This window comes from Lissotriton helveticus, chromosome 1_2 (genome assembly GCF_964261635.1).
Source record: "Lissotriton helveticus chromosome 1_2, aLisHel1.1, whole genome shotgun sequence".
NCBI classification, from domain to species: Eukaryota; Metazoa; Chordata; class Amphibia; order Caudata; family Salamandridae; genus Lissotriton; species Lissotriton helveticus.
This window is the reverse complement of record NC_136058.1, coordinates 353,661,768-353,681,902: the sequence shown is the minus strand read 5'-3', so window position 1 is coordinate 353,681,902 and position 20,135 is coordinate 353,661,768. Positions and strand designations below refer to the sequence as shown.

Genomic DNA, 20,135 nt, shown 5'->3' with positions numbered 1-20,135 from the left:
TCCTAACACTATAAACTGTTACCCCAATTTCTGGACCAGGATCCTACTATGGTAACTCCAGCAGAAACACCATACAAACACAATCAATATGTGATTTGGTCACTGTGCACAAAGCCCAGCAAATTCTCTGGAGTTTTAGGAAAACTGTCTCCATGCTTTGCACGCCACTGGGGTCCTATTTCAAACCAGCTCCACTCATCTGCATGGCAATAGGAGGGACTTAGAAAGGTTGGTAACTTTAAAGCGCCAGCACAGTTGCCTAATTGATGGGGATGACTCACCCTCATGATGTAAAGGCTGTGACATGGAAGAGGAATGGATTGGTAATGGAGATTCTACTCTTATCCACCATTTGTTTTGAAATTCACTATTGTTATTAGGAACGATGACCATTGCAAGTGATGCTAAGATGACCTGTACTGAAAAATGAACGCCATCCTCTCCACTTTTCATGGCACAGTGCTAACGTTAAGGGAGTTACACACTATCTCCTTTTTTGGCACCACTGTTCTATTCAACTGCAAATGTAACTGCATTGTCAGTGGCATCTTTTGTTGTATTTCTATGCTTACTCTCCCCTTGATAAGGTATTGGTCTACATCTGTAATGTTGTCTCTTTCAGAATGAGGACATAACAGTTATTTCCAGTGGGAGATGGTAAGGTGAGTGTTACAAAAAGATGAGGGTGCAGTAGCTGTGCAGGAAGATTATTTAAAGCTTCTCTTCACCACCACAGGTTCCAGTCAGCTGGAGTCAGCTGTGGAATCTTCATCACAAACAGTCATGGCACATTCAATAGGTACGGAAAAGGGTGGGGAGGGGCAAAGTGAGGAATGTACCAAATGGAGATTGCAACACACACCCCTCTCAAGGGAGAAACAGGAGGAGCACAACCAGGGAAGGGAAATGGTAACAACTGAGGATACAAAAGCGGAAAAACAGATCACATGGTAAAACAATGTTCCATAGAATGAGATCAACCACAGAAAAGCTGGGGAAAAAGGCCAAAACACATTACTCTGTGCAGTAGTCATTCTGCCACACAGGAGAAAACCGGGATCTCAGAGATCGCCTGGGAACCATAGGGTGTACGTCCATGCTAGCATTGGCGGGGGCAGCTGGATAACTTCACCCTTGAGTGGGCGTAAGTGAAATCACCCTGTCCATGACCCATGTCTGACCATTTTCCAGTTGGATGACATTTTTTACCATTCTGACCACGAAAAAGAGAAAAAAAGCACCCACTGGACCTGCATTGCTTCAAAAAAGCTGATACAAGCTTGTTGGTTTTGTTCCACTTTCAAACAAATATTAAGATACTATTATTTATGGATTCAATTTTTTTGTTTTTACATCACTATAATGTTCAGCAAATTTCCATTCAGTCTGTATAAATTAATTAAGAAGCAACATCGCATTGAGGATCTCCTAAATATGAATATTATAACAGGATAATGCTTTCCACTATTCAAAGCTAGTGACACCAGTATTTTGTGACTTTCATCGTATTCCTTGGTCTCTAGATTCCCATGCGCTAATGTAATCTAGGCACAGAGAAATAACTGAGGACTACTTCACGAGGAATGAGACTTGCCTCTACACTGTCACATATGCAATAACATGAGCTCCTTTGAAAATTAGGGGTGTTCCGGATAATTTCTTAATTTATCCCCTCATACCAACCCCTTTATGTGAATCAAGTGTTGTGTGATCCTGAAGAAGGTGATGAAGGGCATTTGTTGTCCACATCAAAACTTATGTTGATCATTGGAAAATAGATCCCAGCCCACAACATCACAGTGGTCGATAATTCAAAATACATCTCTGCTGTGGTTCACGTCAACATGTATGTGCAACATGCCCGGGTGATGGTCTGGATGAAAAGATAGTGAATGTGAGGGTATGATTGCATGTGAGATTGAAGGATTGATGATGAGTGGAGATGGCTTGTTTTGTAAATAATGACATTATATCCTTGTTTTTGCCTTTGTTTTTATTATAACGTGGGAAAATATGTGTCCCTGATCGTCGCAATACATATGAAGAATATTTGAAATGTATATACAGACTAACTAGTTCAAAATGTTGCTTCTCAATGAATTGATACAGACTAATGAAAATTTGACGAACTTCAATGGGACCTAAAATGTATAATGCTAACTTCACCCAAGGACTGTTGGAGAGAGAGGAGGTTTCCTAACCTGGTGGGTTTTATCACTTAATCTGCTCTCCATATTTTGTTTTTAGCGAGACTACGCCCAAAGTGTCCCTCTTGAACCAGTTCTACTATGCTTTCCCTTAAATTCACAGGGGGAACAATTTTCTCACCTCTACTAACCGGTGTGCCTTGAATGCTAAATTCTAATCTCAAAACCCAGTATCGCACAAGTATGCAGGCAATTCATCTTTGACAGGCCACCCACTCCTTATGTTATTTCTCAATGAGACAATTTCTTGATCAGACACAACACATTTTTCCTATTCTTTCTGCTTAAACTACACATCTTAAGAACACTATCTCTGTCATCTTCGCTTCATGAGTATTCACCTACATCCATGGGTGAATGGGACAAAAACTCTGGAACCACGTTTTGTTCACCTGGCAAATATTTCACCTTGAAATTGTATCCTTCTAGTTCTAGAATCCACCAAGCTATCTTGGGAGTTGTCCTGTCAGATACCTTGGTAGTGAAGGCATAAACCAAAGGCTTGTTGTCGGTTCTTAGGCTGAAAGGTATCCCCCATAAACAAATCTAAAGTGTCTCTTAGCCCAGTAGCAGGCAAGGGCCTCCTTTTCATCCACCATAGTTATTCTCATCTTTTAGTGCTCTGGAGGCAAAAGCGACAATCTGTTCATTACCCTCTACCCACTGTGTCATGCTTGCGCCCAAACCCTTGTTGCTGGCAGCAGTGCTCACCACGGTGGGTTTTGTGGGATCAAATCTACCAAGTGAAGGGGCAGTGACGATTCCTGCCCCCACAGAGGTAAAAGCATCATGACATTAGTTGCTCCATTCAAAAGGAAGTCTGGCCTTTGATGACCCTATGCTAGCATAGTTCTTTAAGAATTTGGAGTAATATTCTGACAGACCTAAAAAGGACTTAAGATTCTCAGCACTAGTAAGGGGTGCAGGATCCTGACTGGCTTTTACTAAGGCTAACTTTGGTTTTATGCCATCCTGTGAAATGATGTGTCCAAAGTATTCGACAGATCCTACTCCAATGTAACGTTTATCCCTTTTTACGTCCAGGTCTGCCTTTTGTAAGCTGGCCAACACTGCTCAGCACTACTTTGTGTTTTTCTACATTCTTGCCATGGACATGAATGCTGTCTTGAAAACACAGTTTTCCTGGTATATCTCTTAAAATTTCTTACATTAACCTTTGGAAAGCAGCGACTGTGGATGCTAACCCAAATGGCATGCGTAAGTACCAAAATGCTCCTAGGGGAGTGACAAAGGAAGTGAGGTGGTGAGATTCGGGGTGCAGTCCTACTTGGTGTTAAGCAGACGAAAAGTCAAGAACACTGAAACAACTAGCTCCCTTAATTAAAGTCAGGATCTTGTGGATGCGTGGTAAATGATGTCAGTCCACCCATATGTTGTCCATGAGATCTCTTAAGTCTATGCAGAGGCGTATGTCCTTTTTAGAAGCCTTAGATTCAAGGACAACAGGGGCCATTCACTGCAAGCTCTCATTTGGCTCAATCACCCCCAAGGCTAACAATCTGTCTAGTTCCTTTTTCAAAGGGACATGCATCATGTGAGGAATGGGCCATACCTTGTGCATATTGGGCTTTGCCTTGGCCTAGAGTTTATGTTGATAGATTTTTATTAGCCCTAGTTCATCGGTGAAAACATCTGGATAATCATTACAGACATCATTTCTGCCCACTGACGGATCAACTAAAAGCGCTTGACCGAGACTGTTGGGATCCAATTTGATTCCAAACACTTTTTGGTGTTTGCAACCTAGTAAGCTGGATCCCTTCTTCGTGACGTTCACTTTGCCTACAGTGTTCCTACCACTAAAATCCAATGTCCATAGCTGTCATTCCAAACAGGGGTATAGGGTGACCATTGTAGCCACCTGGTTTGATCTTTGGTGTTTGTAGACTGCTGTACAAGTCAGGGAATAACCTGGCAAAAATGTTCTTGTCCACTAAATCAGCCTGAACAAGATGTTTGCTAAGTCGTTGGGACTTCCACTTCTAAAACACTTGAGTTTGTTGCCCTGCAAACCTTGGTTGGAAAATGTACTACTAGGATCATTCCATGCCATATGTGTATTTATGGCATTTATTTCAACTTGGTTGTCCCCGCCCTCTTTTGTTTACTTCATACAGTTAGCCGATGTCAACAGCTTCCTTGTGATCTGCGTTTACCACCGAAAGTCTTTCTTGAATCTTGGAATTGTTAGGTCATCGTACTAATTGATTTCTTATGAAAGAATCCATTAACAATCTTCTATCACCTGCTAATTCCCTCAATCAATGGGAAACTTGACTGTGGGTGGTTTGTCACTTGCACTTCGTGTGGCGGTGATAGAACGCTCACAGAATTCTTGAAAGCCAATTCTAGGAGGAACCGCCTGGACAAAAAAGAGAGAGAATCCATTAATCGATTTAATAGTGTGTGTGTGTGTGAAGGTACGGTCTTGAGGCGGAAGCCGGGACCAGTAGCGATTTTTAACATATTGTTGTGAGTTTTTATCTGCATTTTAAACTCCTCATTGTTGACTGTTTTAAAATAGCGTATTTGCACAGATTACTCCCAGGGGGCTCGAACCGGAGCCAAAGCCTCCGTGGGTCCCGCCATCTTGCTTGAGGAGCTGGGAGAGCAGACTAGTGCTCTGCCCCTCCCGCCCCCACGTGCATAAAAACCCGGATGTTAATCGCACCCTCACTGATTTAATAGTGTGTGTCTGTGAAGGTACGGTCTTTAGGCGGAAGCCAGGACCAATAGCGATTTTTAACATATTGTTGTGAGTTTTTATCTGCATTTTAAACTCCTCATTGTTGACTGTTTTAAAATAGCGTATTTGCACAGATTACTCCCAGGGGGCTCGAACCGGAGCGAAAGCCTCCGTGGGTCCCGCCATCTTGCTTGAGGAGCTGGGAGAGCAGACTAGTGCTCTGCCCCTCCCGCCCCCACGTGCATAAAATGGTACATCGATACAGGGAGCGCAGCGGACGGGTGCAGCGGGCGTACCGTAGGCGCGCCGAAGGCTCGCCAAAGGCAAGCCCGTCTGCGCCCGTCCGCGCCGGTCCCGCGCCCAGGGCCGGGACCTCTGCTCCGGTCGACACCAACCCGTCCCCGAGGCTTAACTATACCAGCGAAGCTCTTAGAGCTTGGAGGTGCAGATCAAACTTAGTAGGCTGCGCTACTCTGGAAATTGGGCCCAACATAGGAAAGGCCCGTAGCATATGCCCTAGTTGCTCACAGACTTTGCCAAGACTAAGCTGGGATACGGTCGCGCCCCGTAGGGACAACAAGGAAAAGCCACCCAGGAAAAGTCAAGCTTCGGTGAAGTGTTTTTTACTCAATGCTAGATCCCTGGTCAAACATAGTACTGAAATAGCGGAATTGATTCAGGACGCCGGAGTGATGATAGCTTTCATCACAGAGTCCTGGACCAATGCCGCTTCTGGCCCTGACATAGTCAATGCTACCCCACCGAACTATGTCTGCTACACTCAAAATAGAGAGAAAAAGAAAGGTGGTGGTTTAGCTTTTATTTACCACCGCTCATTTAGAGGGTCCTTTCAACAAGGGCCCGGAGGTCCAGATGAGACTCTTCTCTTCAATTTCACCCTTTCTAGCCACCAAACTTTTAGAGGTTGCTTAGTTTATAGACCTCCTGGGTCAAAAGCACCTTTTTTTCTAGCTCTGGGTAAAATAATAGAAACTGCCGCCACTGCCCAAACGTTCACATTATTAGGCGATTTTAACTTTCACCTTTAATGCGGTTCGGACCCGGACACTTCCGATCTCACGGACCTGCTCCAGGGGCTGGATCTGAGGCAACTGGTCAGCAGTCCCATCCACAAGGCAGGGCATACCCTGGATGGTATTTTTTCAAATCACCCGAGCCTCAATGTACTATCAATCCAGCCCATACCCTGGTCTGACCACACAACAGTCTATTTTAATTTGGCCTTAGCCCCACTGGGGGGATCAGCTAGAATTAGACCCACCCCACGACAGATTAGGAAATGGAATGACATAAAACATGAAGAGCTGGATTGTGTACTAAAGTCAACTTTGGAGCCACTCTCAGGAAATACGGAACAAGCAACCAGGGCCTACACGAGATGGCTTGAGGATGCATGTTTACAACTTGCTCCCCCTAAAACCTTTCTCCCCACACGATCGATTCCTTCTGCCCCCTGGTTCTCGAAAGAGATCAGGGACCTTAAAATTGTGTGCAAAAAAAAGGAAAAAATCTGGCGGACAACCTTTAGTGAGTCAGATAAAAAAATTCTGAACACTGAGTAAAGACCGTAGAAAGAGAAGATCCAGCAAGCTAAGCGAGATTTTTTTACGAAGAAGGTTAAAGAAGCCAGCAATTCTCCAAATGAGCTTTTTCGAACGGTATCTTCTCTGGCAGTCCCCAAAACCATAGAGGTACCCCCCAGTCTTCTTCTTTGTGAGAGGCTAGCTACCTTTTTTCGTGAAAAAGTTGAAAAAATCTTCTCTCCCTTAGATAGTCAAATAAAAGCTCTGATGGAATCCCCACTAACCTAGTGGAATCAGATAACAGCCTAGGAAAATTACAATTTTTCTCCCAAATCAGTGAGGAAGAGGTCATGAGCCGACTCCAGAAGATAAAATCTGGCTCCCCTCATGATCCCTGCCCGGCCTCCATTGCTAAATTAGCGCCAGGCACTATTGCAGCCGGACTCACCCCCCCCTCCTCAATCTCATGCTGGATAGAGGGGAATTCCCTGCAAAATGGAAACGAGCTTCCATTTTACCCCTCCTTAAGAAATCCAATTTGGACATAGCCAACCTAAACAATTATCGGCCTATTGCAAGATTGCCCCTTCCAGCTAAAATTATTGAAGGCTTTTTAAACACCCAGCTAAGCACCTTCCTGAGAAGAGGAGAACATCTAGACTCTTGTCAACATGGTTTCCGTGCAGAACATAGCATGGAATCCGCCCTAATCAAATCAGTGGAAGACCTTAGAAGAGTGTTGGACGGAGGAGGTAGAGCTGCCCTGATCCTGCTGGATCTTTCCGCGGCCTTCGACACGGTCCAACACAAGTTGTTGGTGGACCGGTTGAGGGCCTGCGGAGTTCAAGGTAAGGCGCTGAAGATCTTACAGGCCTTCCTCTCCAACAGGACTAAGGTGGTGGCACTGGGGGACTTTGAATCATGCCCCTTTACGCTTCCCTGTGGAGTGCCCCAGGGCTCCTCCTTGAGTCCTACCCTTTTTAATGTCTATGTTTCCACTCTAGCCCCGATAATTCAAACCTTTGGCTTCAACCTCACAGCTTATGCGGACGACACGCAGATAGTGGTGTCTCTGATGCCGGGGGACTTAGACAGCACGGCGGATAGGTTCAAAGGCTGCATGCGAGAAGTGGGTGCTTGGATGGCTCAAAACTGTCTTAAATTAAATTCTTCGAAGACAGAGGTGCTACTCTTTGGCTCCAAAGATAACTTCTGGTCCCCGAGATGGTGGCCTGAAGAAATGGGAACCCTGCCCGCCCCAGTGACTAAGGTGAAAAATCTCGGCATTCTGGTGGATGACTCATTATCTTTTAAACCTCAGATTAATGCCCTGGTATCATCCACCCATTTTGTTCTTAAAACAATTAGGAAAGTGCTACCATTTTTGAAAAAGAGCATAGAAAAACAGTGGTCACCGGTCTAGTTCTATCTCGGCTAGACTACTGTAACAGCCTTATGCTGAACGCCCAAGTCGGCATATTAAATAAACTACAGACATTACAGAATGCTGCCGCTCGCCTGATAACAGATACACCTAAATTCGCATCTGTGGCACAGGACCTGGCAAAACTACACTGGTTGCCAGTGCAGAAACGAATTACCTTTAAGTCACTCTGTGTGGTCTTCAAAGCACTTCATGATCTGGGCCCCAGATGCATGAAGGAACTATTTTTCTGGTACAACCCGGGAAGATCTCTCAGATCAGGTCAGCAGGCATTGGTATCAGTCCCTAGAGTCAAGAGAGCAAGATGGGGAGGCAGGAGCTTTTCCTTAGGAGCGGCAGTAGCCTGGAACAAGCTTCCCCTCCACATTAGGCAATTGCCTGATCTTTTATCCTTTAGAAAGGCACTGAAGACCTGGCTCTTCACCCATTAAACACCTACCCACACACACCAGCTTTAATCGGTTAGACCAGGACACCTCCGGGTAACAGAGTGCTCTAGAAATGTAAAAAATAAATAAATAAATAAATAAATTAACTCTTTGACTACACACGTGTTAGCCAAACTCTTCAATGCAGCGATGTATGATTTTACTTTCTCTCCCTTTCCTTACACTCTTGAAATTAATTTGTGAATTTCTAACACCATGTTTATTCTCTCAACAAAGTGTTTACCCAATTTGTTTAATGCCACCGCGAAAAAATTCTCATATCCATCACTACCTTCTTTACCACTTTGAGAAGATAATGAAATGTTGCCATAAGGTTTTCAATTCTCAACCCCCAGGATGTGTAGTAAGGTGTGCAATTTACATAATGGTGAGAACTTTTCAATCAATCAATCAATCAGGTGTTTGTTAAGTGTGACTACTTACCTGTAGGGGTCTCAAGAACCTTGGGGGGTGGGGAGGGTGCAGGTTCCAGTACATCAAGGAGCGGGTCTGTCGAAGAGCCAGGTTTTGAGGTTTCTTGTAAAGATGGGGAGTGATGCTGTCTGTCTGAGGTGGAGCGGTAGGGCGTTCCAGGCTCTGGCCATGAGGAAGGAGAAGGAGCGGCCTCCTGATCGGGTCTTTCTGGTGCTGGGGACCACAGCATAGGAGGATGTACGACCTTACAAAGCATACTTTTACAATGCATACCTTTACAACACATTTTTTACAACGCAACATCCATTACAACTCATTCCATCACAACGCATGCCATTACAACGAATTTTTAAAAACTACCTTTACAACGCATTCCATTACAACCCATAATACCTTTACAACGCTTACCATTACAACGCATAACATTACATTGCATGTATGGTAAGTATTGAATAGTGTAAGGGTAAAAATTACTATTCTAACTCCAGGGGGGTGCAACAGTAGGGTAAGTGTTGGATAGTGAATGGGTAAAAATTACTATTCTAACTCCAGGGGGGTGCAACAGTAGGGTAAGTGTTGGATAGTATAGGGGTAAAAATTACTATTCTAACTCCAGGGGGTGTAACAGTAGGGCAATTGTTGGATAGTGTAAGGGTACTATGCGTTGTAATGTTATGCGTTGTAATGGTATGCGTTGTAACAACATGCGTTGTAGTGGTATGCGTTCTAGTGTCGTGCGTTGTAATGGTCGTGCTGTAATGGCATGCGATGTAATGGATGTTGCATTGTAAAAGTTTTGTTGTAATGGTAGTGCATTGTAAAAGTTGCGTTGTAAAGGTTGTTTCCCACATAGGAGAGCTGGGCTGATCATAGGGTCCTTTGGGGTCCGTGGAATTTGAGTCTGCTGTTAGGTATATTGGTCCAATGTCATGGAGGGCCTTATGTGTGTGGGTGAGAATCTTTAAGGTGATTCTAGCCTCGATGGAGAGCCAGTGGAGTGTGCGCAGGTGCTGAGAGATATGGGAGGGTTTTTGCTTGTTGACGACCAGTCTTGTGGCGGCGTTCTGGATGTTTTGTAGCTTGCAGGTGAGGTTTCTGTTTATTCTGGCGTCGAGTGCGTTGCTGTAGTCCAGTCTGCTGGTGACGAGAGCGTGAGTTATGGTGTTTCTGTGCTCGAGCGGGATCCATTTGAAGGTCTTACGTAGACGGTGGTAGCAGGAAGATGCAACAGAGTTGATCTGGTGGTCCATTTTGAGCTTGGATTCCAGGATAATTCTAAGGTTGCGTGCGTGGTCCGTGGGGGTGGGTTGGCTTCCAAAGACGGGAGTGGCACCAGGTGTCGGTCCAAGCATTGGGGTTTGGGCCCATGATGAGTACTTCTGTTTTGTTGGTGTTGAGTTGTAGGCAGCTGCTTTTCATCTATTTGGCAACAGCTTTCATACCTTCTTGAAAGTTGTGTCTGGCGGTGTTGGGTTCGTTGGATAGGGAGGGGATGAGTTGGGCGTCGTCTGCGCATGACGCAATGTTGAGTATGTACGTTCTGCTGATGAGATGTGATTCTAACAGGCTTCACTACTGTTTCCATGGCAGATTGGGCTCTCCCACATCATTTAGGAATGAAGGTGGTTGCAACATATTGGCTGTGGCTATTACGATGGATGTCCAGAAGTGAAAGGAAGGATAGAAATTCCAAAATTGGAAGATATGCTAATACTGTTAATACATTCACTTGAGTGCCAAGAACAAAGAAACTGGTTACACAACCTGAAAGACGGGAAGAGGTTGACTTTATAAATCACTTGGATTGTATCGAAATTCAGGCTGTGCTTATCAGCGTGAACGCTTGGTAGACTGGAAAAAAGGAATCTGTAGTGTAAAATTAACTGAACACGTACAGGAGCAAAAAGTACGTTGTGCCAATCCACGTGAAGAGGCTTGGAAGGCAGACACAACTTGAAGATAAAGTATTTACTCCACAAAATAACAGCTGTGCTCATCAGCGAGAAAACCTGGACAAGCAGAACTCCACAGACAAATAATTACAGCAAAACGAAGGCTGTGCCCATCAGTGTGAAATAGCTTGGGCAGAATTCACTTGAAGAATATATATACACCATCATCATTAAATGACAGCTGTGCCCGTAAGCGTCAAAAGGCTATACAGTCAGACTTCCACAGGGAAAGAAAACAATGACCAGAAAGCAAAAGCTGTGTCAGGCAGCGTGCAACAGCTTGGCCGGCAGGCTAAACAAGTGTTTCCTCAGTATAGCAATGAGCAGGTTGTAGCCGAAAATAGGATATGCAAGCTTCAGTGTTGTACATGAATAAGGCATGTCACCTTCCGTAGTGAAAGCTCCACCCAGGAACTCTGCAAGGGTCAGAAACTTAAGCACCCAGAACCCACCCCATGAACAGTTGAAGGAAGCACCAAAAACAGGAAGCCCGTCAGTGAAAACTCCAGCATAGCTATGGAGGTAAAACAAAACTGCATTACAATAACACAACTGTAATACAACACAAGAAAATGCCAACAAACCACAACATCACACCAATTAACAAAATAACAGCAAGACAGCAGTAAAACACACCACCACTGAACTTCTGTATTTTTTCAGTTGAGTTGTACATTTCCTTTATTTAAGTTGTATGTTGTTGGGTTGAGCTGGTGCTGTTTTGTTATTGGGTTGCTCTCTTGTATTTCAATCAATCAATCAATCAATTAATCAATCAATCATGGTATTTATAAAGGGCACTACATACCTGTGAGGGTTTCAAGGCGCTGGGGGGGGGCTGCTACTGTTCAAAGAGCTAGGTCTCGAGGAGTCTCCTGAAGGTTAGAAAGTCTTCGGTCTGCCGCATGCGGATGGGGAGGGTGTTCCATGCCTTGGCGGCGAGGTGGGAGAAAGATATGCTTCTGGCTGTTGCTCTTCGGTTGCGGGGGATGGTCGTTTGGGCGGGGTCTGCAGAGCGGAGCTGGCGAGTGGGGGTGTAGAGGCTGAGTCGGCTGTTGAGGTACGCTGATCCGGTGTTGTGGAGTGCCTTGTGTGCGTGGGTGAGGAGTTTGAAGGTTATCCTCTTGTTGACGGGGAGCCAGTGCAGGTCTCTCAAGTGGGTTGTGATGTGGGTGCAGCAAGGGATATCGAGGATCAGTCGTGCTGATGCGTTTTAGATGCGTTGGAGTCGTTTCAGGAGTTTGGCCAGGGCTCCTGCTTAGAGTGCGTTTCCGTAGTCCAGTCTATTGCTGATGAGGACCTGGTTGACCGTCCTTCTTGCTTCGGAGGGGATCCACTTGAAGATCTTGCGAAGCATGCGGACGGTGTTGAAGCAGGAGGAGGAGATGATGTTGACCTGCTTCGTCATGGAGAGGGTGGACTCGAGGATGACCCCTGGGTTGCGTGCATGGTCGGCGGGTGTGGGGGCTGCTCCAAGTGCAGTATTTGCTTGTTTGTTTGATGTGTTGCTACCTTGTTTTGTTATATAATTGTTGTTTTGTGTTATTGTTCTATGAAGTAGCTTCATTGATAGTATACTAGAAATAACACTAAGATTTCTACCAAAGGCAGCTAAATATTTTAACAATGTCACAAATACAATGGACCCTGTTTCAGTTTCTTCTCCTCAAAGTAATGACAGGAGCACATGATACCGTGCCATATGGCACAAACTATATTGTTGATCATTCATCAAACCAGCAGCTCCTATGCTCCTTTCTCTGATTTGGCCTATGATGTTTTTTGATCAGACACTTTTGGTTGAGGTTACTTAGAGGCCACTCTAGGTCACTGTATACATTAAAGCATAGAAAGCCGGTAGTGGTGTCTAATTTTAGCCCTAAAACATCCTCTGGATGTATTCACTTTTTATGAACCTATGGATGAGCTAACATAGTCACTAAGGTCAACACATGGAGAAACAACATCCTAATCCATGTCAGTAACTGGTTGTTGTAAGTGCTTGTTTATAACTGTTATTCATGACACAAGTTTCGCCATTGCACAGGCATACATCCATTTCATCAGAGAAGCTGTCAGATGCATCTGTCTGTGGAAGGGCATCTTGCTTTCTACTATTTCACAAATTACTAGGCAAATACTCTTGTGTTGTTTTCTTTCACTTGGCTGAATGAGGCTGGTGGATTATTGAAAAAAACCTTGAAATTTAACACTGTCAAAGAAGTGCTTCTAATGCAATGCTTGGATGATGAAGCATATATTCCGTGCTACATTTATTGTCCTTCTTTGCAAACGGGTGTGAGTATGCTTCCTGCATGGCTGGTGCGTTACCTATGGATACCACAAACTCAGATATGAATATTGTGTGCTGCTGGTTTCATTCATGTTAGCATTGTTCCTGCACTTTCACCATCTTCTGGGTTGGAGTGTCATTGTGTTTCCCAGGTGTCACCCTATCCCAGCTCTTGGGAATGTTTGGCAAGATAATGGAAAAGTCTAATTGATCTAGCAGAGTGAAGGGATGTCTTTCTGAGGGTAGTCATCCTGTCCCTGTGTCATGTTTACTTCAGGTGAGTAGCTTCTTCAAACCAAAGAAGAATTGGTGTGCACTCGGATTGACAACCTGTGCACTTCCAACCGCCTTACCTTATATTCTGATATATTCAGTGTTTCTTGATTCCATGGCAGCCATATAGATTCATTTGAATCTATGAACAGGAGAAGTTGAATCAGGAGCTAGCTGTCTCTTCCTGCCGGAGAAGGCCAACAAAGGACTTCACGTCCTTGTAGAAGTCGGTCTTTGACTCAAAGACCCTGACTGGAACCACCTCTTTTTCTTCTGGAAATAGGCAGCCATAGAAAAGGTGCTTTTGATTGAAGAAGCAACCCAATCTCACTACATAGTCAGAAGCACCAAAAACGTGCCTGTGGATGAACCACCCTCCTTAGCACTATCTCATGGTGCCACTTCATAAATTCACTAACGCTTTTCAGTACTGAAGCCACACCTAGCTCCCTCAACACTATCTTTTGAGGGCCCACATCAGAAATTCTTGCCAGTGGATGAGTCACCCTCCTCAGGACCATCTCATCAATTGTCACTCCGGAAGTCTCAATGATCTGCACATGGATGCACCAAGCTGCTCAGCTCCCTTTTGTGAAGCACCCTTCAACAAGTGCCAAAGATGTTCTGGTTGATGATCTACCATCAACCGCACCATCTTATGAGACCAATCTAATTGGGGAAGGGTTGGCATTCCATTACCATCACTGAACTCAAGTAGCAAGATGTACATGGGGCCTCTTATTGCTGCTTAATGAATTTGCTCTACAACCGGTAAACCTTCACACATCTATGACTCTGCTTCCAGAATCTACATCCCAAGAACCTCAGAAGGAATGAGACAGTTTCTGCTTTTATGAGCATTCCCAGATTAGGGCAGCAATAACATTGCAAGGAAATGGAAATGCAGACCTCACCCCATTTTAAACATCTATCACTGACCCATTTCCATTGATACAGAAGTTAAAGATGCTGACTTTGGCTCAGGTGGTGGTAGTTGTTCAAAACATTAACAGACTGTCACTCTTTAGGATGCCTACTTAAATTTACCCATCAAGGAGGATCACAGATTGTTGTGTCAAAACGGGAATTCACTACCAGTAGAAAACACTGCCACAGGTTCAGCACTACACCATTGGTCTTGGTCAAGACCCTACACCCAAAAGGTGCATTTCTGCCATTGCTCTCTGTACCTAGTTGACTAACTCGTGAGAAAACTAATATATGAGCATGCAGCGTGCCACTGGAAACATAAAATGTGGTTCTCTTAGAACTATACCAAATCCTATTTGTGTAAAGCCAATCTGCTGGATGTGAAAAATTGTGTTGTTGGCTGAGGAGGGAGCTAACCCTTCACAAGGAACGGGTGCAATCCTTGTCAGGGTGAACCATCAAAGTAACAAAATAAATTGTGTTCAAACCTATAGTGGCTTGGCACAAATGCAATCAAGCTTAAGTTAGAAGCAATGTATAAAGCATGCAGCACTCAAACAGTAATGAAGTAAAATCACAAGAACAATCATACATGAATTTAGAAATGGGAAGTAAACGTCAATCACTGTTTTGACATCAAAATGAAAAAAATCCATTCAGAAGAACTGGAGTTATGGAAATTTAAAGTTTAATGTGAAAAATTACCTTCGGACTTATAAAAAATTTCGAGGGACAAATATCTGAAAAGAAAATATAAAATAAAAAGAAAATATCAATTTTCCAAACTTTTTTGCCATAGTATTTCAGGCAAGAACATTTTAATCATAAAAATTGAGTTTTTGCACCAATCTCTAATTTGCATTCTTACTTATTTGCCATATAAAGACTGTATACCCTCTTTTCCACAGGAATTTGATGAGTTGACTCTCCTGTTGTAATAGATTTTTCATAAATACTTGTTTAAGGTGATTTCAATTACTAGGCCAATAATGAGATTTACTGCCAAAAGACTAACGACATACTAGATTACTTAAATAGCCTAAAAATGGAACAACTTGAGTTATTTACTATTCATAAAAAGGGCCACACATTAAAACCAGTCTGGTCAATCAATCTACGTTTGACTGATTTAATTGTTTCTTCTTGTATCTGGTCAGATCATTTCTTTATCAGATTTTCTCTTGATGGGCCACAGTGTCAATATAGTAAACATTGGATAAAGTGGTATACAGGTGGCACAAGGGGCTGGTAAATAAGCCCCCTTGTCTGCTGAAACATTCATTCATTTGGTCCTGTGTGAAAATGGGAAAAAATGCAGCTCATTTTTAGCTTCCATGCCGGTTTTGAGTCATGAAGTTCATTCTGTAGAAAAGGAAATGGCCTCCTGTCTACTTAAGGCAGAAAACCCCTAAGCCCCAATCGTATATCTGAAGAATATACACATCTCAATTCTTCCAGGTGTTTCACAGAGAAAGCCAGAATAATGACAAGCAGAGCGGAAGTAATGTGTAGAGTATGCACCAGAAAATGGATAATGTTCAAAAAGTATTGGAAGGACTACAAAGCCTTATTATTGCAATCAAAGGGGCATATGTACTAGCCTCCATCACCACAGAGACATCACTTTTAACGACATTCATTTGGTGATAGGGGCTTCGCCTTATTTGCAAGGCAGGGTTAAGCCACTTATTGTGGCTTAATGCTGCCTGGCAAATAAGGCACCCTTTCACACTACGCTTAGCGTGAAAGGGGTGGGCAATGGGTGATGCGTGGGGATTTCACTGCAATACCCACTGATTTTAATGCTGGACCTATATACAAGAGTGGCGTAAATAGGAGGCATTGCCGAAATTAAAACCAGGGAAAACCTGGTTTTAACATGGTGAAATGAAGAGAAGTGTTTCATGTCTCTATGTTTTTGCTGTTTCTATGTGTGCTGCATTGTCAAGCACACATAGATATAGTGAATTGCCTTGAATGATCTTTTATGTACAGGAAGGGACACCTTCCTGCCCATAAACAATAATTCCCTCAAAACAGACACCCTTGCACTATGGTGCAAGAGTGCCTGTGTTTGCACTAGGTGCTTAATTTATCACCAGCACTAGGAGAAAAGCTGGGATGACCCGTATTATTATAAATATGGTACATCCCTACGTTTCTAAAGTTATGGAACACTTGTAAATTTGCCCCAAAGACATCTTTCTTCACACATAAAATGATACAATCTGCAAATAAGTAAAAGTATTTTTTTTAAATCATGCCTGAATTATCTAAACCTGACAGGCTTTCAAATCCCTTCTCTTCCTCCCAGGATTTTTGTAATGCATTAAACTCTTCCTTTATTGAAAAAATAAAAACGAGAAAGGATATCTGGTGTGAGGTGGGAAAAGTACTGTAACTCTGAGGACAGGAACTATTCTACTTTAAATACCTTCCCTCGAGGGTTAGAGATGTGTGGGCAAGGGGGAAGGTGGTTCCCTTCAGTGACCTCCAACGAGACTATGAGTTGAGTGTGAGGGAAAATTTAGGATACCTTCAAGTTCGAAACCATTATATAAGATAATCCCCAATGGTACAGATCTTCCGGCCTCATTGCCCCTAGAGGACAGACTCCCCGATGACACCTGAAGGAGAAAGCAATTTCTCTAACTTACAAGAAGATACTGAACAACACACCTGACGCATTGGGGAACACTAGAGCCAAGTGGGCGGAAGATGTGGGTGATCTGATTGATGAAGAATAGCAGGAGGCACTGGTATCCCCCGAGATGTGGAAACTCGGTCCTGTTTTAAATTAATTCAACTCAAGCTCCTACACAGAGCTTATTATACCAGTGTAGTGCTGGTTAAAATGGGTGCTTTAAGTTCCTCACTTTGACTAGGGGGTGTGGTCATTTGCAAACATATTTACACCAGCGGTGGGATTGCCATATTCTGCAGACGTACTGGGGGACAATAACATCGAAAATGTGGGCAGTATGCAGGAAGACAATGGAGGTATCGCCCTGATGGTGCCTCCTCAACATATGGGATGCAACTTACCTGACAACAAGAGAGAGGACCTGGATTTCCCTTAGATTTGTCGTGGGAAAGCGCAATATAACGAGATCCTGGAAGGGAATCACTGGGCTAAAGTATTGTGACTGGGAGAATGATATTGATTGGTGCATGCAGTCATAGAGGGTGATATACGAAGGGAGAGGATGCCCACAAAAGTGGAACAAGATTTGTGGGGCATGGAACAAAAGCAGAGGGATGCTGTGTACACCGTTTAATGATTCTTTCCCACAGAAATGAGCACATTTTGAATATAGGCATTCGCAAAGCAGTGACAGCAGTAAGTAATGTAATAAGGGTGTTGGTCTGCTGTAACAACATGATCACAACTGTACAAATGCACTGTGCTACGTTACTGTCAAATGTTATTGTATTGTCTTAATTATCCAATAAAAAAGAATTCCCCCCCCCCCCCAAAATGTGATACTGAGAACCCTCATGCAAAACAAATGAGGGGATGTCATAGAAAAATAACACCCTACTTTCGTTTCAGTATGAAAGTAGGCCAAAGGTCATCACTAACTCCGTTATATGCAGAGAATAGGACAGATGTTGGTGAAAGAGTACCCTTCCTTTATGGTCCTAACTCACCTTTTTCACCTTTTTTTCCCTTTTAGCTTTCCTAACAAAATTACTAGAAGCTCCTATAACATAGTGTATTGAGGAGTCACAATTTCTAAAATCTGCGTCCAGCTGGACTTCGGTGTGCAGATTCCACTGAAACAGTCATCCTGCCAGTGGTAGATGAAGCGCTGCAGGAATTTGATGATGGCTCTATCTCTGCATTGGTTCTTTTAGATCTGTCAGCGGCTTTTGACACAGTCAGCCACAAAATAATGGTAGACTGGGTTGAGATGGCTAGTTTTCTCAGCTCAGATCTAAACTGGAGAAAGTGTTTCCTGAAGAACCACATTTAGTCAGGCCAACCATGTTTAAGGAGCCAGAAGTGCAATTGGATTGGGGAGTACCACATCATTCCTCTCTTGTCTCACATCCCTTTAACATCCATATCTTTCCTCTCACCCAACCATTAACACCTTCAGCGCGGCGCAGATTCCTGCGCTGTGCTGAACGTTCTAATGAGCCTATGGGCTCATGACGGAACGGTTCCGTCATGAGCACAGCTCAACCGACGTTCATGACGGAACCGTTCCGTCATGAGCATCGAAGGGGTTAAGCAACTTTACAGATGACTTACAACTATTCTTCATGTTGGACGGCTCTTTGACTTCCCAGAAGAATTCTCAAAACAGGATGTGTTTCATCCGTGATTGGATGAGTAGAAACTATGTAAAATTCATGCGGACAAAAATGAAATTTACATCTTGTGTAAAAAAATTAGACATGTGGAGTGATTCCTTTTGGACAACTGAAATGGGAGACAGTCTGTTCCCTAAGAAAATAACTAAAGACTAAAAGTCTGGATATCATTATCTATAATGAACTTTTTTAAGACCTTAGTTAGGGTCAGTAATTGCATTGTGCTTTTGTATTCTTTGAAGGATAAAAAAGCCACTCTCAAAGCTCTGATTCAAGTTGTTGTGGCATTGGTTATCTCCCTATTTGAAAATGCCAACTCACTGTATTCAGTCTATTGGAAAGTATTTACTCATCAGACTTCAGATGGCTCAGAATCAAGCAGCACACCTCATTCACAAACAGCCTAGAAATTGCCAAATCAATCCTTTTTTGATAGACCATAATTGGTTCCATGTGGAGCAAAGTATCAGCTGTAAAATAGGCTATATATCCTTCAAAGCAAGTTCTGATGTAGGTAACTCTTTTAAAATATCTATACATAAGATATATATCCAAAAATGGAGACTTCAATCTTATTCCCTGAACCTCTTGTCTATCACTAAATATAAAAAGAAAAGAATGGGCAGCATTACATTTTCTGTGCAGGCACCAATGACTTGGAACTCTAACCCTCTCACTTTTTGGAAGTCTCCTGATTACCTGAAGTTAAGACAGGCATTTAAAACCTGGCTATTCCGTCAAGCATACCAGTCAGTGTAATTTTCCTTCACAACTTGCATTGTGTTAGCCCATTTGTATCCCGTCACCAAGAAACCTCATAGTGTACGTTCGCTGTACAAATTATTTTTAACATAACATAACAAGGTCAAGTTCAGCGGGGCATGGCAGCCAGCAGTGTCTGGAGTAGAGTTGCAGTGAATAGTACATATGGGCTTAGTTTCTTTTTTGGAATTCAAAAATCTTCAGTGGGGCGAAGCCACTGGCCATATACGACGAGATTGATCTCCAGGAGGCTGAATATCCTTCCAGGGTGAAGCTGCTGAATTGGATGTGCTGCTGCAGAGAAGAAGCTACTGCGAAATTAGGCCAACCGGTGATGTACTTTGGGAAGAATGGCAAACAGGTAAATCCTGGTCTTGGTTTTCAGAGTAATTTTTGGCAAATATCCAAGTTATGACTTTGACCTATCTGGGCATCTTTAGCACCAAGGGTCCAGGATTGGATGGGCAGCGGTTGGAGGGTCAGGGGTTACTCAGGCTGAGCTCAGATGTGGGTTCAACATGGTTGGAGCATTCTCTGCCCGAGACTCTGATCAGGAAGCCAGTCAACTAGCCCTGGGATTCACTGTGGAAGTCCTGGGTTTAAGCAGAAGTGCAGGCGTTAAACCCAAGTGCAGTCCTCTGAGGGCACATGGCAGGCTTCAGTCAGCAGGGCAGTCCTCTTAAGTAAGCAGCAGGCCCCAGAAAGCAGGGGATTCTGTTGAGAGTCCTACACAGGTCCAGAACTGAAGAGTGGGTCTGAGGATCCTATTTGTATACCAAGTGACAGCTTTGAAGTGGAAGAAACTTCTGGAGTATTCCCTTCAAAGAAATATCTAGAATT

The 20,135-nt window shown here is 43.5% G+C and overlaps 1 long non-coding RNA gene across 1 annotated transcript in view; it reads left to right on the top strand.

Moving 5' to 3' along the window:
* LOC144807913 (uncharacterized) overlaps positions 1–20,135 on the top strand; it is a 70,533-nt gene that overhangs the window by 37,034 nt on the left and 13,364 nt on the right. Inside the window, exon 2 of the long non-coding RNA XR_013606521.1 lies at positions 623–662. This is a non-coding gene — a long non-coding RNA (uncharacterized LOC144807913). The remainder of the gene's footprint in view (positions 1–622; positions 663–20,135) is intronic.